The following is a 23,004-nucleotide window of genomic DNA, read 5'->3' as shown; positions in this document are numbered from 1 at the left end:
TATATATACGATAAATAAAATTTGCCATAACAGTATCGCCGAGTCAACTCTTCTAACTGCACATCCATTATTTTTATGGATGTACATTATAAAGATCTACCAAACCTTACGACTTGCTTCTATTGTTGCTCGTCTACAAATATAAAACCAATATTTTCCGTAAAATCAAATTTAAAACGTGTTCACAACTTGTATACACCATGCCCCGAAATGGAGTCGTACCCGGTACTTTTTAAAAACTCAGTGTATTGAAGAATTAAGGAAAGAGATCGAGGTTGTCTTTCAGTCATGCTCGCACGCCAGTAAACTAGAATAACTATTAAAGAGCATGCCTAAACCAGATTGTAATTTTCTTGGCTAACATCTCATTATGTGCGACAGACTATCTGGAATCCACCGTCTTCCATATTAAGTGAGTTGTTTCGAAGTGTTCGCCACATTGACTCCTTTAAATGTGGTTAAAGGCTAAAAACATTTAACAAAGTTTTCGCTTTTTCCACGCGAAAATTTGCTGTTGCTCCAGCCGAACAGGGTGCTTGTATCCGGTATTCCGTTCAAATGAAATGTGGGTTACTCGTAATGTTTTTCGGTTTGGGCAGAACCAGATGTTCTCTTTGTGACGTGTCGCAATTACTGTTATTATTATTAGTACTATTATTTGACAGATTAAGTCTAGACGCATACCTATAGGATATAGAATTTCGTTTTTTTTGCTAATACACTTAAATGCAGACTTAAGCCAAATAGAGCATTTTTTGCTCGTTTATAGGAAAAATCTGCCGCTTCGAACTTGACTCTAGTCTTCGAACAGTTGGCTATGATTTTTCATTCATTTTCAGAAATTCATGCAAAAAACGCACTAAGAATATTACAATGTTACACGTTGGAATTTAAATGAAACGTGTTATAGAAGTACAGATTCTGTCAAAACGAAAAACATCACTAAGATTATAAAATATAAAATGAAGATTATGTAGATATAATAAACAAAGAGTTGTCTGCTCGTAATAGTGTTACTAGACCGATATACCTTGATTCAAATAAATTGTACAACTCGCGTCTTGTTAAACCTTGACCCTACATGCCGCTGTAAACCAGTTAGCAGACACTACTGAACGAAAATAATGGCTGTATCCTCTAAAAGTGAACCGATGCTATTCTCAAAAATAAATAGAAAATAAATGAAGATGTTCCAATGTGTAAGATCCAATCCAAGAAGCAATCGGTTGTATCTGCTTGTTAATAATGTAATTAATAAAACACAAGATAATTTATCATAATTTTGTATTTGTATTATGGTTTTAAATATACTGCAATGATCTTAAATGAAAATCTTAAATGGTGCAACAAATAAATTTACATGTTTGAATATTGCAATTGTGAACATATAATCCAGCAATTCACACCCGTGTTAGTCACGTAACATTTGATTTATTGCCACTAGCATCACACACTTTACATAATGAGAAAGAGAAGCAAAATTATCTACTAATATAGAGTAACATCAGTTCATAATAGCGATTCTGCGAATAATTATGACGCTAGCGATGACAAATCGTAACAATTACTATTTAATTTTGTCGAAAATTATATTTAGGATTCACCGTCGTGATCGACGATCATTTAGGCACCATCAGATATTCATTTCTAATAAGTAGATGATCGTTCTAAGCGCAGGTCTTAGTCGAAAAACCTAATTTTTTTTTGCAATTGTTTTCGGTTCTAGTGATACGTTCCTCTTTTATTAGGCATACATGTCGTACAGCAGCTCTCCGGGCTTATTTAGCGGATCAAAAAAAGACCGTTAGGAAGTACAATTTAGTAGATATCTACTTATTACTATCTATGCCTATAAGCTAATTAATTGTCATCAAAGAATGACAGGTGCAGATATACTGAACATCAACACTCAGTAATTAAATTTTTCTCTCTCAAACGTGAGAACACATTTTCATAAACTCTTCTAATGTATGGTGAGTACACTGGAGAAAGGCAAAAGAACAGTGCGTGTTATGCAGCCACTTCAAGAAACAATAATTAGACATTGAGCACAACAACGAAGGCAGGCATAGTTCGTGACCTCAACAAGAATAAGTTATCAAAGCAATACGGTATATAGACCAATGTTGCACTTCTTCCTGAGAGATACATCTCATGTATAACAAAGGTTGTTCTTTTTTACACGATTAAAAATGTATTACATTTTTTTGTTCTTCAGTTACACCATAATGTATGGCTGATAATAAAGCTACTTCACATTAGACATCTAGGTTTACGGCTTGTTGACGTTTATCAGGGCGAAACTGCTTTTGTAAGATTTCGATTTTGTATCGAAATTGTAAGTGGCTTGGCAAATATTGGAGACCCGTGTCGCTTCGAGTAAGTGTAAAGACACTTTTAGAAGTACAGGAATATTCCCAGAATAGGAACCATGTACTGATCAGGCATTTACAGAGAAAAAAAGAGCAGTTATATCTTTGTGTTTCACTAAATGCCTTGAGCGCTGGTACTTATTGTCACGTCACGTGACAGAATATATGAATGGACTGTGACAAAACGAGGCGCATGATTCGTTTTATTTAAAAAAAAAAGCAAACGAGATGGAAAAGCAAGACGGCTAATGTGACTCTAAACAAAGCGCACTATAAGGGCTAGCTTTACGGATCCGGGCTAGTGAGTTTGTGGCGCACATCTTGAAATCGAAATTGCGTTTGAGATTGTCAAAATGTAAAATTACCTATGTTAGTATTTGACCACAGCATGGATAAAGCTGAAAATGAAAATAACTAAGTTATCTCGTCGTTTTATCACATATGCAATATGGGTGCTGGTGATATTTATCCGATTGTTTGATACATAGATCTGTTTTCGCTTATAGACTACTTATACTTATAGGTGGTCCGACAATCGTGAACCACGAACGTCGTTGAGACATCTGCCGAAGATGGACTCGAACCCGGAAGGAGAGGCCAAACTAGTATATTCCATTTACAATCCTGCTGAAGTTGTTATTACTAAGCAGATTTCCTCGTTACCGTTACATACACAATATAACACCCTCTTTTTTCAGGGTAGATGGGACAACAAGGTGCGTTCTTCATGATAAGCGCGTACGTCGTAATGCGTGCGAAACTAGAATAAGTAGAGAATTTTTTGGTTCATGCACAGCCATATCTAAGAATAAATATTCCAGTGCATTCGATATTTTTCTTGGAAAAGGGCAAAATCCGATTATTTTCGCGGTAGGCTTATCCATTAATATTTAGGCCTTTTTTATGGATTAGATTATTTTTACTACATAAACAAGTCACTGGCGTCATCCCTTCGGCCTACAGCAAGGACTCGCACTCACTGTAAAGTCACAATGCGGTAGCCTTTGCTAGATTTACTTAAAGACCCCCCAACAACCATGTGAAGCGGCATGGAAACCATTTGCTAACGCTGAAATTTGAATCACCGACTCACTGAGAGAGCCACTTAGGTTACGCCGGCCCAATAGCGATAAGCTAGCGTGTGCCAAGTGGTGTAACTGTGAAAATCTAGGATTCAGACAGAATGTTTAATCAGCTGATCGTAATTTTGCTTGTTGTAAGTAGCACCCTATGCACAAGGTAATGCACGCCCACAACTCCTGTTCTGACATTCTCGCTCTAACAGACAGTTCCACAAGGCCCTTATCAATTTGAGATGAAATAATGGTTACTATGAAGAAAGGTGTTTGCGGTAAGTGACATCTATAGGAGCTTTCGAACTTTCGAAGGCTTGAATCGCCGCCATTATTTTCATTCTTCGACGTTTCAACTTCGACCCTCGTGTCCGCTGGTCCGCAAGTAGAGAACAGCCAAACAAACAGATAGACAAAGCTTGTCCGATGTTCACGCAACGTGGTCAAAATTGTTAGCGGTTTTTTCTTCCACATGTGTTAAACAATATTTGGCTTTGAACGAACATTCGTCATTTTAAAATAGCTTCAATCAGCTGACGTAAAGAGCAGGTCTAGTGCAAGAGGAACTGATCTTTGTAAACATGTCATATTCTCTAAGGGTACCGTGATTTGATCAAGCGCCCCCAGGCGATGCGGCATACAATGCGTGCTACGTAGAAACCTTGGAAGAGTTTTTTCCGATTCCATTAAGAGAAGGTTTCATAACCTTTGTATGCCAGCCAGTCAGTACCCTGGTTGTAAAGTCACAAATAGAAACGCGGGGAGGAGGCGACGAGAAAGAAAGATAGTTATGGAGTTCAACAGTGGCTAAATGCTCATCTGTTATAGATGTAGAATTTAGATTCTACAAGTAATTTTTAATGCAGCGCCGGTTGCCTTTTATGCATACAATTATATATATATATATATATATATATATACATTTTACAAAAACTTATAATAATTGCTCGTGGCGATGAAGTTCTATCGTAAAACCATTCAGTAATTCACGCGTTCTACAGACATTCTATTCTAAATCAAGACTGACCACTGGTTGATATTCTTTAGTATAGTACGTAGCACGCATCTATCAAATCCCTGCTGAGATGCACGTGCATTACAACATGGCGAAACTTTGACGAAACTCAAGGGATGTTCTATGAAATATGCTGTGCGATACTCTTGTATATACTTATCTAGATGTGTGGCAGGGTAGGCCTACTGAATTCGTATTCGAGCTTTTGTACCTGAGTAGGATCTTTCGAGAGACATAGCCTTGATTACTTAATCTTTTTCGGTCAGTCAGTCTTGAATAGATTCCTGCATACGTATGTGCTACTTTAAGTAGAATGCTACTTAAAGTAGCACATATGAACATGTCTCGTACCCTGCACCGTCCGCATTACGAATCAATACATAGGTTCTTGTGAGTACGCGATGCATATATGCGTCGCATGCGATCCTGCTCGAAGTTCTAGGTAATTATTTTAGTATAATAATCTTTGTTTCCTGCAAAACCGTTTCTTGCATGAACTGTAAGGTTTTACATAGTGTACGGAATCTCTTTTGCACGTAATGTAGCGTAGCTTGAAGATGTGTAGCCTGGTTCGAACCTGTTAGGCGACACGAGGACGATTCAGGACTGGAGCATATTACGTTTACGAGCTTTGAAAGTCCACAATAACTACTGCAATCGTCGTACGGATAAAAACATTTGAGTGACCTTACGATTTGTTGGTGAGCCCCACCAATTAAAATCGTACACGGTACGAAGGTCGTTCTTTTTTCAGAAAACAGATTCACGGTCCTTATAATGGCTTTAGGATACAACCACGTTTGTTTCAATATGTCAAATCGTGTTTATAATTCGGCAACACATCGATACACTGCGTTCGAATTGACACCTTCACATGCAAATATGTACCTCAGAGTAGGCTTCCTCACACAGGAGACATTTGCCCGATAAGTAACATTCCTTTTATAATATACTACACTGATAGTTTGTCTATAATTTATTACAGTTTGATTAGTTAAGAGAATTGCAATTGTTCAGTTTAAAATCATCTGTAGCAGCAATTGCTCACCTTGCATTCCGGTATTATTCGTTTTCCCAGATTTGAATCCGATTTATCGATAAAACGAGATAACGAGCAATAGCGCCTGGCGAAACACATACTACCAATATTTGACTATTGTGCAGTCTACGGTCTCGACTCATGATCAAGAAGACCATACTGAAAGTGATTCGCAGGTGGAGCCAAACGTCATTAGGAGAACTCCGAAGTAGCCCGCCTGCTAGCTTTGCCCTCCGCTCTTCACTGCACGAGAGATTCAAAGGTGACAGAGGTTTAAAGTTTAAGGTGGAGAGATGCGAAGCGCAACATATGTCACGAACGGTCGCATGGCATCATAGTCGATGGCGAGCCCATATCTACCGTTGGGGCCACTCAGGGAGTTATACAAGTGCGAGCCTGTGCGGCACGTTCTGACAAAAACTTCATTCCTACTGTCTACGTGCCATAGTCGAACCCTTCAACGCAAGTAGTAACGGCAACAGAACTCATTGACATAGCAAGTGAGTACAATTGACAGCGAAGCAGACAACAGAGATTGGCTGAGCATGCCTTCATGAACTGGTGCCTTGTTTTTCTTTTTGGCAAATCTTTCGGTTAGCGTTAGGTAACAATGAGTAGCTCTTTATCGTAAAGAGAGACAGAGGAGATAACATTACCTATCGCCCGTGCTCTGACAGCAACGCTAATATTACCGTTAGCGTTCATAAATAGTTTTCCCTCCGTACACATTTCTATTGAAAATATCCGTCAATAACTTTGGGTAGTTAATACAAAAATTCATTGCCGAAGGACCATCGTTTGTTGTCGATTATGCGGTTTTACTCAGGCTAAATGTCTGGAGTGTCCATGCTTGTTGCAACCTGTTTTGTTGGATAGGGTGTTCATAGAAACAATGCTCATGGAGATACAGTACGATGATGATACACAAATGAAAGTATCGCGAATACAAAAGAATGCCACGTTTAACATGATACATACGATCGCACGGCGATATTCTAGAGTATATAAACTAGGGTACTTTAATAGTATAAAGTAAATTTGCTCGGTTTTGATGTTAAGCATAGTTAAAGAGGGCTGACTTTCAGTGCCATTGTCATAAGTCAAGTAATACGACAGTGGCGAAACAACACGGGCGTTCACGTTCCCATGCAGCACTTAAAGCAAACACAATATTTGGTATTGATTTTTTAAACCTGCTTCATAAAATTAAAGGAAATTCGTCCGGGCCTGTGATATGATTCTGAAATCTCCCTATGCTCCCTAAAACAATAAGGACTGTGTAGATCATATAGTATAGAAGACCCCCCTTCACCGATAAAACCCCCCACTGGATCCCACCCACGTTCGGAATACGACCGAATGGCCTGGTCAGCGGTTCTACGGCGACCACTAATATTAATGCGTCCCGCGGGCGTAGGTCGTAAATTGTTCGCATTTGTTAGCAATAGGTGGAACGACGAGATTGGCTAGCAGTACCGGCTAGAACCGTCTGTTAAGTTCTAAATACCGGCCAGCAATTACAATAACGCTTTGCTTTCCTCAAATTCACGTCTGCAGCTATTTGGGATGGATGTTTTTCTAATGTAGTACAACGTGAAAGCCGATGTAAGGAACCGCCACGTAAAGCCCTCGGATCTCGTGAAGACATCATGGCTTGCTACATCATGGCCGCGCGAACTCACTGACGGTGCAAACATTTGTTACCAATTTATTTTATAAAGGCAATAGAATCTCAATAGAATAGCATAACTTGCATGCTTCTTTGCGAGAATTGGCGTGTGTCACTCGCTCTTGAAGATATGGCGTGTTTACCAACTGGTCTGATCGAGGCGTACTCTACTGTGCAAGCCATTTCGTTTGCGAGAAGAAACACATACACGCGCTCTAAAGAACGGCGATACAGCTTTCTTATGAAATATGTTAGATCATGCAAGTCATATCACTGCACAAAGCCTACATATCAGACGTCATATATAACAGAAACGATCTTTCGTTCGATGTCTGAGGGGCAACTGGGAAGATCTGTTGCGGGCTTTTTTTTCAAAAGCAGCTGATCAAGATACGCACCGCAGTGTTTGTTTGGATTTAAAAAGTTGAAACTCGATCGAGGACGCGTACGGTGTGCCCACTCCTACAGCTTAATCGAAATATCACCATTGTATCAGCAGGTCAGATTCTATCACGCGCCCCATTGGTGCTAGTCGCTCGCGGAATACATCAAACAAAATCCGCGCAAAGTGTCAGGATTCGTAACGCCTGCGAGGGGCAGATAGCACAGACAAATGAAATCTTCAACGAGCTACGTAACGCGTCTGGGCTAATTTCCGAACGTTCCAATATTCCTGCCAAATAGCGGCTGATGGATCGCGCACACTTCCATTTAAAGCGAGCACTTGGATATAAAGAACAACAATAAAATTAAATCGTTATACATTTTGCCGTGTCGGTAGAGTGGGGATCGACGACGTCATTAAGCATACAAACATATCATTCAGTTTGGATGTAAGTAGAGAGATTAAGATTTTGTCGTTTCGTACGAATTAATTATATTCTCGGAAACGTTTGCATTACAAAGGATTTATATTTAGCACGTTAAGCTCCTCAATATGTTAAGATAAATAGTAGCCGCTTGTAATAATCGTTTTCGACTTACCATTAGACATATTAGGTATTGATTTTACTAGACGTATGTTAGACATTAACAAAAAAATAATTTAATAGGAATATAGGGTAATTAATCCGATCAAAAGATAATCGCTGCTGCTGATAGAAATCACACTTGACCTCCGAGTCTTTCAAATAACAAAAACAATTCGAAAAAATAAAGCGAAAATGTAAATGCGTCCAAAAGCGAACTTTTGTTCATATGTTGACACGTAAATGGTACTAGAAAATATTTCTATCGTTACGGGTAACAGAAAAAAATTTATTATTATTTTTTTTATTTTTATTTTATTATTTTAGACGGCTAGCAGTATCATCATGAACGAGCTGTGTTCTCAACAGTTTTCAATCTCTTCAATGAAGACTGGCTGGCGCCCTCGGTATTCTCGCAATTGAGTACCATGGTACTTCTAAACTCCTTCCCAATGGTTGTCACGTTAGAAACCGCTGCTGCAACACGCGAGCCGTCCCCTTGTCGACCGAGGACGCAATTGAATTGCATCGTTGGATTACACCAAACAAGATATATGGGAGTAAGCACAGTCAGCCGGAAACCATCAACGATAACAGACGTTTAACCGAGACCGAGAAGCTTCGCGTTTATGAATAGTAAAAAAACTCCATATACCACTGTGGCCTAATTGAAGCTACTCAGCCTGCTATCAGGCGTCACACTTATTACATAGCAAAGTTTAACTTGAATGAGTAGCGGGAAATGGAAGCGAAGCTTTCTGGCTTCGCCAACAGATACCATTGCGTGCAACTTGCAGCGTCCTACGAAGAAGTTCGGTTCGTTGGGAATTTCGCTAAGCGAACTGAAGACGTCGCTTTAGACCGTTTTGAGGAAGAATACGACAGCTGTTACGATGACAAAAAGCTCAAAATCGAATGTAACTTATAAAGTATAAGTTAATAAACAGACGATATCTATTAGAGAAGTAAAACATGACACAAATATATAAACAAGCGATTATGACAATTAAGCATCTGTACGACAGATTAATGGTATTGACAGAGATAAATTTGTCGTGACACAGGACAACGTCCAGATAAGCGACATTGTGCATATCGAAAACTTTTACATATGCTGAATGCAATACAAACAGTATATAAACAAATGAACATGAAATAAAGCGTAGTGTTGCATAACGATTATGTTGATCTCTTTTATCTTTTGATCTTAAAGTAGAGATAAATAGCGTTAAAAAAAATATTTATTTAAAAAGCGTAAAGTTAAAATTAACAAAAACTCACTAGTGCAAAATTAAGGGGCGTTAACTAATAAAGATCATACGTTTACTTATTACATGAAATTACATATATCGTATGATAACGCCATAGACTTTGTTCTGATACATAGAATTTACACGGTGGCAAAGTATATCATCTCTCTGATATACTAAATTGCTATATATTTACGCTAATAAACAAAGGATTTTCCAGTGCACAGATACTTTACCAATAAAGGCGGGGGGCATCAGCTGTCTAACATAACACAGCAGTTCATAAACGACGTGATATATGGCCCCCATCAACGGTTACGTACTGGAATTCGCTTTAAATAGGTGGCAATTGTGTTTTATTACGCTCTGCGCTTGAAAGGGTTTTCTGCTCTTGAATAGGCTCCCTGCTATAGTGCGTGGGGGCGCATCGGGTGGCAGATTCGAAGGGGAAAATGATCGCTTTTGTAAGCTATTGGGGTATATGACGCATGACGCTCAATTCTATAGACAAACCGATGTGTAAGGTGTTTTGCACGCAGAAATGACCGATACTACTAACGTGAAACGAATAGGTCTTATCATGCTGTTTGCTTAAGCTGATGTCGCATGTTATTTAAGCAACTATGTTGTAGCTACTAGCATTAGGCCTATTCATGTGCGCCATGACGGGAGCGACCAAAGGCGATATAATCGTACGCCCGAGGGGCTTTAAAAAGTAAAGAGACGCTTTGTGTCATCGACCTCTCGTATCGATCGTTCGAAGATGGATGCATTGCTACAATATTGATGGAACCGCCTGTTAAAGAACAAACGATCGAACTTTATAAGTGAACAATAACTGGTCGTATAAAATGATCTACAATTGTATTAGGTTTAAAAATACCCTCATCTAGACTAAGCAGCGTCATGTTGGTGGTAAAACGGGACGTGTAGTCGCTGAACGTTATAACGAAGATTGACTAATTATTTCAGGGAAATATTGTCGCATATGCGTCATGTTAGCGTTGTGCATAATTAAGGTATTTCATGTATGTATAACGTAAACAACAAAATAATCTCAACTGTTTACCTATTTAATGTTTTTTTCAATCGCTCTGATCTGATGTTAGTAATATAATAAAAAAGGTCTTCTAATAACGTAATCATAAACCAACACACAGTAATCGTATAATATGAATTAATCTGTATTTCAACCAAAGGGTGAAGAATATGAACCACACACTTGAAACACGTTCGACGAATGTCTATGCCACTTACGCTATAAATGATTTAATAATAAATACGGTAAATCTGTGATTGAGCTTCTTAGTTCTATGGATTTGTAAAACGAATGCTAAATCAAGTAAAATTGTGACAGTTTACGTACCAGCGTTGTGTGACTGCGAGCTTATAATAAAGATCAAAACTAGTACTACGGTAGTACTAGAGTGGTGAAACACCCCATGTCTACTGTGCATTTCGTTCATCACTTTGTACGGCTGCACGGCGTTGGTTTCGTCGATCCAAACTGTTGCCTATAGACTTTAAGGGAATCGAAAAATACGTTCAGCGCATAGAGATCGTCGCTTTTATGATTCTCGAACGTGGCTGTAGCATTCCCTACGTTTACTTTAGCTTGAGCTAGATCATCCTGAACCTTTAGGGTTGAAGCCGAAGGGATTTCAGGTAAAAAAAAAAACTGAGAAAGGCGAGCTCAAATTGACGGTAGATATTTCAGTGATCTCGATCGCCGTTCCTCAATACGATGTGTTCATATCGACGACTATACTGCCGTGTGTCGTTCCAATGCGGTCAACGGTCATCAAATATTGATGAGGGGCGGCTACGTTCAACTCGCCGACTAAGCGTGCGGATCGAGAGAGCAGCGGCAACAATGCTGATGCGGGTCAGGAAGGTATCTCAGACGACAAAGAAGAAAGAAAAAAATAGGACTGAACGAAAAATAAGAGATATTTGACGTACTCTTTCATTAGGACCTGCCATAGCTGCTGGGTTCGTTGTATGTCGAGGCCGTTCAACACGCAACCAATGTGTTCTTCTTCCTACTCATTGACTTGGCCTGTTGGAATTTTCTCAACGTAGTAAGCTAACTGAGTCATGGCCGCTGTCTGATACTTCCTTTGCGACGCGGTGTTCGTCGTTTCGTTTCAGGCCGTCAGTGTTTTCATTTCCGTTGCTATGTCAGCCTACGCACCCTCACGTTCCTATTTTTTTTTGTCTTTCGCAGGGTGTATGGATTCACTTCAGTGACTTCGTTCTGCTTCCACTGTCTTCCCGAATTCGTGCTTCTCTCCATGTTGCTAGATAGATCCTTCTATGTCTTTTGGCGATTCCGCCCGGCGTTTTTGTGTACACTTTAAGTTTCGGAAAGGCTGCGTAGCCACTATTTAGTAGGCCGCCCCTTGGACTGTTTGTCTCAATCCTGCGGTGGCTCGGCATTCTGATCTTCAACTTACCGAAAGAAAGAGAGAGAAGGGCCTTAGAAAGTGGGTAGCCGTTGTCAAAGCTGGTGGACTATTTCATAAAGTTAATTATCGAGTAGCACGGGGTTTCATAGGTACCGTTTGCAGTTCTTTGGACGTTCGTTGTTGCAGAAAGCCTGGTAAAAAAAAGGACGTCAGCTAAGGTTGTCATTACCGTGTCTCGGTTCGAAGCATGACCCGTGCGTCGTACACTGGAAAATCGAAGTGGCTGTTTGACAGGACAAGGAGAATGAACTAGCGAAATAGGACATGTTTGTGGAAAACAGGAAAATTCGATGAAAGGACAAAAGTAAACAATCTGATTGAGACCTCGGAAAGATTGGCCTAGGTTTGAATGCGCTTAAGAACTGAGAGCAAATCTACCACGATCTGTTGGGTTGAGGCAGGCTATTTTTGCAGTTGGCTGCTTTATTACATATGCAAGGTTATCAGCTGCAACACAGTTTGAACAACAGTACAAACAAGAACACAGAGAAAAGTGTAAAATGATAGCTAAAATGGTAAATAATTTCATAGTCACGTACAATCGCAGTTGCACGCTAAAAACGTTCGGGTTCTACTATTTTATTCAGTGTATTACAAACAGTACTTTTATTGTGCGTTTGAAGGTCTTTAGATATAGCTTCTGCCGAGCCTAAGCACGGTTCTGATTAAAACTAATGGAAAAAGGTGCCCATTACTATTTGGTTTGCTGTGATGTAATGATTTATGTATATGTTCGAAGACAGCAATCGAATTTATGACCTGCGTTCGTCTGGTGCGTTGATTTCTTCATGAAAGAAAAACGACCACAGGGGACCATGGTGCAAATAGACGATGATTTGTGATCCTGGCATCTAATCAGAGTAAATCTTTTTGCAGTTACTATTTTGACGGGAATCAATTGCTAAAGGCAAGCCGATTCAGACCTGTTGGGTCTAGTCGAATATGTCACTCGTGTTCGTTAGGTAGCTGCGAAAGACCTCGCTAACTGCACAATACTGCTTTGTCCACGAGGCATCGTGAGCAACTTCGTTTTTCTTGGGCTATTCTTTTTGTGTCTGAAACCGACCCAGAATTCCATATTTTAGGCTTTCCTTCATATTTTTTTTATTTACTTCTCTTTCCCCGCTCCTTCTTCGATCGTTACGAATACACAAAAACAGTGTAGACACAAAAGTCCTCCTGATCCGTTACCCTTTCTTGAAGAGGGCGCAAGATGTCTATCTCTATTGAGGATCAGTTTACTAATCCCAGTGCCTGAAAGGCTGCGATAAGTCTGCATTCCGCCGCCTTCGTTGCGTGTCTTTCTCATCGTAGGCGCTCTTATCCACACTGCCCTGTCTCATTTTGCTTTCCTGTGCTTGACTCCGTTCGATACACTTACATATCTTCTCTTCTAGATTGTATTCTGACTGCTCCACGTGTTTCTTCTCAAAGAAGACGATACCCGCATAAAATATACCGAAGCGCACTCTTCATAGACGCCACTGGCAAGTGCGAACGACAATGTGATTTTGCAGTCCTGACATGAGAGTCTTTTCATTCGGCTTTTCTGAGAAGACATTACGGGCCTAAAATCAGTACTTCGTAAGGCATATTAGGAACGACTACCGTGGGTAAAAGGGCGCTAAGGTTGAAATATATAGCAATTGCCTAGATAAACTAACAATTGCGTGGAACTGTTATAGTAGTTACTTATTTACAACTGGCTGCTTTTTCTGAAATTCCGGTTCTGGGTGTAACTTTAATTCTTTTTTCCGGGGTTGGTGTTTTCAAAAAACCATCCGAATCTCTACAGCAGACATGCAGCACCATGCTATGAATCAACAAATGAGCACCCGCAGAAACAATTGTCAGATTTCGCCCGTTCAATATCGTAAGAGGGCATCCATCTTCCTGTTTAAGGCGTGTGTATTAACTCAACTTGTAATGCTTGATGAGTTTAAGGAGTGCCACAATTGATTTAGAAGGATATCAGGTTGAATAGATGTTTTTTTATGTAATTTGCTTTTCTGTATCGGCGGCATTTTTCAATGAACGATCTGGCTCAGACGCGCCTAAATCGCTTAAAAAAGGCAACAGGATCAAGGGTTGTATATATCTGGATGTGGATATATCATTGACAGACGATATTTTCGTTAACTCTACTCAACGAAAAATCAACGCTGTCAAGCTGCTGGAAAATATTGACTATTCTTAGGATACGCTGATCATGTTTACATACTTTTTCGCTAGAAATATGCAATTATGGCCAATTCCATAGAACGAACTAGGCAAACAGAGTTTGAATGTATGTATTTTCTGTGGTATTTTCACACCGCCGTACACTTGATGAACCATAAGAGTCTCTTAACAAAGTACTGGTAGGACGGCACTCTTCAATTAATACATGTCCATAGAAAGAATAACTATCGGTACGTAAATAAAGATCACTGATGAGATTAATGATCAATATGATATGTAACGCATGTAGTAGGCTTCGCAAATAATTTTGTTCAAATCTGAACCCGATGGTTACTCAGAATAGCGTTCGTCCTTTCTTAGTTGACTTTTCCCTTTGGGGCACTGTTCGGTTGGCTGACTAGTCCGTTGTTATTGGCCATATGTTGATTCATCGCACTGGCAAGACAAATGAACGAACGCCGAAAAACAAGATTTTATTGATAAATTCGGGGCACTGTGCTTAGAGGGGTTTAAATCCCCTTGGGATAATACTGCCGGGTGCGTCGATCGCTGTTTACTTGCCGAGTAGCAGCGCAATGCGTTGAACAAACCGTCACCATTTTGAAGAAACAATTTGATTGCTTATACCAGGTTGTATGAGTGCATACGAACAAGTGGGCCTATTTTGATTCCATGTGTTTGTTATTGCCTATTTGGCTCGACTTCTTCGAGCCTTGAAACCCCGCTTGAGAGTGCCTCGTCCTCTGTCAGTATTTGAAATATGCGTTCTGTAGCACTTTCTAATTTTTGTTATTATTTACATATTCACTGAAAAACCCTTGGAGGCCTTCGGTGTTTGCATCGCCGCATTCATCTTGCTAGTCAGCATCGTGTTAGTTGATTACGCTTGCTAGTCCGATTCTGCTGTTTAATACTTAGAGGTTTTTACCTATCCCACCCTTTTTCATATCTATCGTATGAATCAGGTCCAACTAAGACCACGGGTTGTGACAGCAGGAGCAGTTATAGTTGAAACAACAATGCCACGACGCCAACAACAGTAAAGACCATAAAGCCTTATCGTAACTACCATATTTACCCTTTTTAACTGTAGCTTAGTCTACACCAGATGACAGGTATTCACCAGCACACAGTCCTAGGGATCCACATGTAGCAGAAACTCACACCATACCGAGGCGCCCCTAGAAACATCTCTTTCCTCTACATTTTTTTGTTGCGGGTTTTGTTCCTCCTTTCTGCATGTGCGGCCAGCCCTTATAGAGGAGGCCAAACACCGGGCTTTTTCGTCGAGCCGCTTCGTTCAAATAAACTGTTTTGCCTCGCTCGTCCTCATTGTATGTCGTTTGTTTTCTCTGTCTGCGTTCGACGTCGGCATCGTCCGACGAATCCAACAGCGACCTAGCAACGACGACACCACTCTGACCATCAACCCAAGAATATTTGTTGCCACCGTCAGTATTAGCTCGAGGGGCAGCACACCGGAAGGAACGATCTTCCTTTCTGTGAATCTCCTGGGAGTTGCCATGTGGTTGTTTCATGGGAGCGATCGACTCTATTGGCGCTCCGTTGTTTTTCCTGCAGCTGGCTCGCTGTTCCCGCGTCCTCAGCACGCATGTTCCACATTCGGGTGGTTGATTGTGTCTGTGTACCCGTCTGCCTGTCGGTTCGTCCATCCAAAAGAACCTGTCGTTTGCGCGCGATTCCAAGCTGTTCGCTGTTTCGTTTACTTGCTTTTCCGCTCGTTCTTCAACATAAAAAAAATTCACTTCTAAAGAATAGATAGGTTCTACATGTCCGTGATGACGCCGATTATTGCCACACTGGAGTTCATGGTGGGGTTGTTACAGCTGCCGATATCTCTTTGCATTCATACACTGTTCCCCTCGAAGGTGATACCCGGCGAAAGCAGCCTGTTCTCCATTTCAGCTTTATCTTTTGCTTCTCCTAGATTTTCTTTATTTCCGTTTGGATTCGTCACCCCACCCAATTGGTTGTCCGTAAACGCCTTTCTTTTTTATCGCCACCACTCAGTTTCGTCGCTGCTAGGCCATTTTGCTCTCCCTATTTATCTTACAGCGGCTGCTAGGGCAACCGGTGGCCGTGGCCGACGAACTGTTCCAACATGAATAATGCGAAGACGCAGCGCCAGCAGGCCAGTCAGCTTCACGGAGCTAACAGTCCCTAACTCCGAGCCATTTCCGACCACCTGCCTTCCTCTTTTCTCAGCTTCCTGTAACAGCAGCAGCGATGAAAATGGCTCCGGCCGGCAGCTGGATAGCGTCACGGGTTTAATCGTCGCTCATCGAGACCATAATCCAATGGAACAAAGGCAATAGCAATTGTAGTCGCGCTGCGTCAACAAACATCAACAGACAATAAATACAAAAAATGCGCTTGTGATAAGTTCTTTTTTATGTCCTCCCGTTACCCCGTATCCGTGCGGGGGTTCAGGTACAGCAACGCCTTTGCCTGTACGGTGGAGGCGTTGAGGTCTTTCCTTCCGATCCGGGTTCGCTTCGTACAGCCACGGAGCGCAGGTAAAAGCAACAAAGAAAAAGATGTTAGTGATTAATAACAAGTCTCTCAAAACATTTTATTAGAGAACGATTAAGATAGCTAAGCGAATGAGGAAAGAGGAAAGATGTTAGAAGGTAGGGAAATTATTAGGAAAGAAAAAAAAATGCTCAGATTTTTCAAGTGTTCCCGCGGCGACGAGAACAGTAGCAGCGGCGGCGGCAGAAAGCGTTCGCTGTCCCTCGGAGATTATTTAGGGCGAAAGATTGTACGAGATAGAGTGGACCTGCTATCTGCCTTATTTGCTACTACTGAACAATAGCTAATATGATTTATAATTTTTGCGCACGCTATCCCAGCCTCTATACACTTTGCTGCTCTAATCCAAGCAATAATTTGTATCGTCGTCGTCGACAGCAACAACGACAACTCAAGCATATAAAAAACTGCATTTTATTTTAGGGAAACTGTGCTTATTTATACCATTCTTATAGTTGAAGTAGCTCATATTTTAAGGCTGTAGAACCCGCTCTGGAGAGAATCGGTCCACCGGTTGATTCCCTCAAACGACGCAATGGCAAGCCCGCACGGATGTAGATATATCATGAGTATCGTAATTACTATAACGCCGTACTAACGCGGGCGTGACAGCTTGGCGACCAGACCGTAAAACAAGATATGCCTCGATTTCCTAGAATTCTCTATATGGATGAACCGTACCAGTTGGCCGTTACTCAGCGGCGCATATTAATAATGATAATAATAACAGTGGTGCATGCGGGTAGCAGATTCGGAAGTTCGTCAATGGTTAAAACAAAGAAAAATAAGGATGCTTAAAATAATTTATTGCATTGTTGTTAATAGAAAATGTCGCGTTAATTACCATGTTTATGTTAAAAAAAAAAAGGTCTGCTGAATTATACAGTCTCAGACACTCTCTAGATGCTAAAACTCAACCTTATGCGTTTATTTTTGCGTCCCTGAACCACTGCTTCTCTATCGCTCAGACAGCAACTGATTGAACGGACGTAACGCGTTCGTGAAATGATACAGTCAGTGACGCTCTTGCCGCTTTTATATGTCGGCTGCCCCATATAAAAAAATAAATTATATATATATATATTCACCTATAGATACTAGCAGTTATAGCGTTTATGGGCATCGCTTAACTGCTTTTCCTATTACATATCTGGAAATGATGAAATATAGAGTAAAACCGGTAGTGTTTGACACTCTCTACTAACGCAAGCGTCATTTCTTGAAGGGACCCTTGAACTATCAAATTAAATTGTAGACTAAGGCTAACAAACATTTCGGAACACTCTGTTTCTTTATATTGCTTTTCCTAAAGGAGTATATGAACGATTATATCATTCTTCATACCGACAAAGATGCAAATACCCCTACAAATCTTTGTTCGAAATATGTAACTCTGCTCTCTGCAAACTTTGCCTTACGAGTCTGCAGCAAAACACGCAGCTATTGATAGTTTCTATCTTGCGCGTAATGCATCTAAGTGCCGGGAGTAGTCTTCTGAGGCTGTGAGGCATTTCACTGCTCAACAATACGATGTCGATGGAGGTACCTAGAAAAATCCTAACGAAAAAAATTCAATTTTATTCTCATCTTCGTCTCTTCCAAGTTCCCTACGGCCTTAGCCTTTTGTTACAACGCTTTCTCTGCCCCCGGTAAAAACCCTTCAGACTGCCGATCAAACTTCACTTTTCTCAAGCGAGCCTGCCCAGAACCGTAACTTGCATAGGCCGAAGGGGGCGCGGGGACTTCTTTTTTTGGGGAGTCTCACCTATTTCTCCCTGTACCGCCCCACCGGCCATTTGCGTGTATTTGCATGCCTTTTCTCAGCTACCGCTTGAACTGGGCGCAAGCGAATGGCTGGTGAGTTAGAGGCATAGGCCTCTACTCAGGAGTACCCAAGAGGAATCTAAGCACCCCGAGGGATTTTCGCATTGGCCTAAAATGATACGGGTAGGCAGCCGCCGTCGTCGTCACTGTAACCTAAAGTGCCTTAACCTTACCATATTCACATTGTCGTTGGTTTGCACAGACAACCCTAGTGGCCGGAACATACGCCCACATAGAATTTATCCCACATGAAGGGGTAACCTTTTGTAGACACTTCCTTAAGGAGCGGCGGCCCACCTACTGTCGCCGATCTCCGTTCGTCTTAGTAGACATAATAGAGACCCGCCAATTGGAAAATGCAGTGGGAATTGCTTTTTTCTGGGGGGGGGGGGGGTAGCGACGATGGGCTCAGTCCCCAAATTGGAACCAGTAGAAAGACAGTTCGGGGAAAATGACCCCAGTCTACATAAAACGAGCTAAATGCTAATAGAATGGCAAAATTATTTAAATTTCCCGTATTTCTTCTCCATTCCCTGCAGTGCCTCATTGTACGCACTGACAACGAAAACAAGTAATCTGTCTATATTCTATTATATATATATATATATATATATATATATATATATATATATATATATAAACGTCCAGAAGAAAAGGCGTAGAGCACTCTATGAAACTTGGGATTCAGAAGTCCGCGTTGCCGAACCATTTTATTGTGAAATTATTAGTGTATCCATGACGGTAAATGTTGTTAATTAGGGACATCGAACCCGGTAGTTGACATCTCTGGAAAAGACCTAGTTTATTTTGTATTACCTTTCAAATTAAAATTTGCAACACAGAGAAGTTGATCGAGTAAATAGAAGACCAAAGAAACATGGATGCCGCTGTTCGACTACGACTGTTGATATAGGGCTTATTTCTGCTGGGCGCTAACATCTTCCTGGAATTGCCTGATCTGATAAATATAGAGGGGAAAGAGGAGGGTTAGCGTCAATGCTGATGGGGTGACTGTCCATCGAAGGTTACGCGTCGCATCCTCACGATGATTAGAAAATCGCAGAGCGAAAGAGATCATCGAGGTCAAGATGGATCTGGTGCGGAATCTAAGCTAGCGGTCACATTGATGGACTAGCGAACCGCAAGAGGAAAGCGGATGCTCTCATCATTGTAGCCGCTGTTGTCGTTTCAGTATCAACTAAGGGATTTGCAACCGGATGTCGAATGTTCCGTGCCAACTATTACAAACTATCATGGTTCTAGCATTTCTCCATGATTATTAACTCAGGTTGAGCTATATATTGTTATTTATATTCGGAAAGGTCCGGTTAAAGAATACTTAGAAGAAAGTTTAAAGGGCGGATGGCGCATCATGTTAGAATGGTGGCAGCGCTATGGAGTTGTGTAGAAATCGGCCACTACTGGCCTTGCTTATATTTTGTGAACATATGCTACATAGAATAGCGTAATGATCAAACGCTGCTATCGTTATAATAGCACATGAAAATAATTGTTTTGTATGTGACAAAAAAAATGAATAAATGAGTATTATAAATAAATAAAACAACAATATGTGAAAATCTAGTCCATCTACAATATCTAGAGTATTGCGACACTAACAACTCGAGTTATGTCAATAAGTAGCAGATAAGGTTCTGAGCTATTTATATACAGAGTGCAGGAAATTCGGTACTCTTGAAGGGTGAAAATGTCATGCAGCACTAACCGTCAAAATACTTATCGAGCTCGTCTGGCTTTCGTTGTCCTCCTTTCTTTACTTGGAGATTCGTACTTTCGTCTTTACGGGCTAAGTAGCAGTGTAATTATTTGGTCTTCGTTGCCTAACCTTCAGCTCTGCCCAGTCTGACGCATTGCCGTTCTCCCGCCATCTCGCACTGCATTGAGCTGCCATTTGCCCTTGACCGCTTTTGTGGAAAGCTCGGTCGGATCAACTGATCCTATCAGGCGTTCATCTGGCGCGCTTAATCAGCCGGTTCGCCTATGTGACTAACCCGGCAACCTATACCGCAGACTAAGGAAGGTTCACATCCAACCGCAAAAGTACGGGGTATCAGATGCGACATTCAGCAAGAGCTTGTCACATCCGAGGTCGTCAGCTGTAAATATGCTGTGGTCCGGGCGCTTCTATCAAGATCATCACGTCCACATTGGGTAGTCTCGCAGTCGTAAGTAACTTCTGAAGTTCTGTGACCTTACGACAGATATTATAATATTATATAACTAAAACTGTCTTTTTCAGCTGCCGACACAACATACACATAGAATGGCCTTAATTTTTAAGGGCAGAACACAATTTGTTTATTTATCGCTTTTAAACAAGTATTTTGGCATCAGAAGCATTTTTTTAGTGAAAAACTCATTGTCGGTCGGGCAATTGGTCTATTACAAAGTAATCCTTCGAATTAAATTATTAAGAAACTAATAACAAAGAACCTGCAAATCGTCAGTAAGAATATCGACACAAAATGGTCACCCTTCCTATTCATATCTTTTGATCACAGTTATTTGAAATACTCTATTTCTGAGCAGCTACAGAATTACATTTGGTGTGTGTTTAACTAAATCCCTCAAAATATTGGATGTTTGGAAACTTTCTAATGTCCCACAAGTTTTCAAAGAAGCGGTATATGGGCGAGATAGTCTGGCAGGAAAATAACTTATTCTGGTCTATCACTTTCCTAAGCGTTTTTCTAAAACTGTATCTTCTGGTAAGTTTTGTGATCGACTGCAATAAGACGAAAGGTTTGAGTTTATGCTTTTTTCTAGCCGGAGCCGCCAGCGTATTCGGAAGTTTAGGCCTTTTCGAAGTTCTGAGCTAAACAAAGTTAGCTAAGATCGGCTTTGATGGTTTCTTTTTTTTTGCATGAATCGCTACTCGAATCTATAGATCATGCTGGCCATCTTAGTGCATCTGAGGAGTTCAAAACCTCGAAAATGCCTTCCTCAATTCATTAGGTCAGCTGCAAAGTTCGTTTGCGGCGAAACGATATTCTACGATTTCACCCCAACTTATAAGCTTCATCATCCATTCAAAGAAACTGTAGCTTGTACACAACACGGGGTTTTAGAAAATCGAACTCTTATATGGCTCCTAATATAGTGCGCGTCTGAATAATTGCTATCGTTGTAAAATTGCTGTTGAATAGCTATAGACTAACTTGCCATCGTAAATATTTTCGTAAGTTTATCCTGGCACCTCGAGTTGACTTTTCTAAATAAGCCACAAAGCTAGAATAAAAAACCGGCGTTTTATTGAAGTCTACAGAGAACTACGATGATACGATTGTCTCTGTGTTGGTGCGACCTCAGACTGTACCTTTAGAAGGAATCCTCTTTGATACAGTTTCAATACTAGGTATTTCAAGGTTAATCCGTATGTTTAAATACTTTTAGCCGATCTGCGGCCATGTGTTCTTCGAGAATTCTGTAATCCAAGCAACTTCGCATGGGGTCGACCGGAGTCAAGGTTAGCTACCCTGTGGTTGTATCAACTTAGGAAGAGACGTAAGTTTATCTAATAAAGTTGCTATCGGCATAATATAAGCGTCGATTCAACGTCTCTCTCGAATTTTCATCAATGCTTCAAAAGCTCGAATGCCTTCTGGTCAATAACGGCCTATGTTGAAGTTGTTCCCATATTGTATTGACGCTTTCAGACCTGACTTAGTGCTAATTCTATTATATTTCACCTCACCATTATTGCTATTGTTGGTTAAATAGGTATATGTATATTAGCCGGGTGTACGGAATCGTCGGCAAAAATTACTAGATGTCGCCTTATATTCATAAACCGACATGATTTCCCGGCTCTATTCAGTCTCGTTTCGTTCTTAAGACCGAGCGGTATGGCAACACACTTTACGTTTTCTCAGTTTTCCTTTTTTCATTTTAGTCAATCTACTTTACGGATTCTCGTCGATACATTTTACGGAGACAGGTGATAACTCCCATAGACGTGTTCCACTTGTCAGGCGAAGAACTCAATGGGCATTTTTCGCAAGAATAGCACTGCCGTACGAAAGATGTGCACAGAGGGGTATACGTCTTTACTCTTGTAAACGACTGGTATTGATACCGTATTGAGACGGAGCCATTCGTTTGCGGCTGTCGCTCGTTGCAACGAGAACACGCGCCTGCTCCATGCTGGGTCCTTCCTTCCGTTAGCTGGTTGTTCGTCGTAGGCGCGGCGGCTCTTTGTGGTGGCCCCTCCTCCGTGCGAGCTGACTGCCGCAGCGGCATGCGGCAGAAGCAATGGACGAAGTCCGCGTCCGTTTGCCGCCTGGACCATTAGCAGTTTCCAGTAGAGCAGCCCATTCAGCACACATAGCGTCAACGCCGCTCTTAAACAACTGCTCTCGTCTATAAGCTAACGTCTTACAGAAGACCTGGCGTGCATCCATGTTCTGGGTTTTCTTGCATTTCGCTTCATCGTCGGACATCTTCACTCCACGCAGCCGCCTCGCAAGCGGAGGCGACAGCAGCCCCTAAGCGACCTCTGTCCCCTTGCATACGACTCTCAGCCATACTCTTTTGGCCACAACTATTGTCTTATGGTTGTTGTTGCCGCCGCT

The 23,004-nt window shown here is 41.1% G+C and overlaps 3 long non-coding RNA genes across 6 annotated transcripts in view; 1 reads left to right on the top strand and 2 right to left on the bottom strand.

Moving 5' to 3' along the window:
* Positions 1–5,648, bottom strand: part of LOC147755349 (uncharacterized) — a 9,783-nt gene extending 4,135 nt beyond the window's left edge. Inside the window, exon 1 of the long non-coding RNA XR_015329536.1 lies at positions 5,509–5,648. This is a non-coding gene — a long non-coding RNA (uncharacterized LOC147755349). The remainder of the gene's footprint in view (positions 1–5,508) is intronic.
* On the top strand, positions 3,370–9,316 carry LOC111251429 (uncharacterized). Of its 4 annotated transcripts, none has more exons than XR_002673770.2 (3): positions 3,370–3,588; positions 5,539–5,999; positions 8,464–9,316. It is a non-coding gene; the product is annotated as an uncharacterized LOC111251429 (long non-coding RNA). The 4 variants fall into 4 exon arrangements; XR_015329534.1 differs by lacking the exon at positions 3,370–3,588 and adding an exon at positions 3,618–3,723; XR_015329533.1 differs by lacking the exon at positions 3,370–3,588 and adding an exon at positions 4,544–4,902.
* A 3,074-nt stretch (positions 9,317–12,390) lies between these two features.
* On the bottom strand, positions 12,391–18,744 carry LOC147755348 (uncharacterized). Its single transcript, XR_015329075.1, has 2 exons — positions 17,033–18,744; positions 12,391–16,549 (listed from the first exon to the last, which is right to left on the bottom strand). It is a non-coding gene; the product is annotated as an uncharacterized LOC147755348 (long non-coding RNA).
* Positions 18,745–23,004: the final 4,260 nt, after the last annotated feature.

This window comes from Varroa destructor, unplaced genomic scaffold (assembly GCF_002443255.2).
Source record: "Varroa destructor unplaced genomic scaffold, Vdes_3.0 BEIS01000005.1, whole genome shotgun sequence".
Classification (NCBI taxonomy): Eukaryota; Metazoa; Arthropoda; class Arachnida; order Mesostigmata; family Varroidae; genus Varroa; species Varroa destructor.
This window is presented reverse-complemented; position numbering and strand designations above follow the sequence as displayed.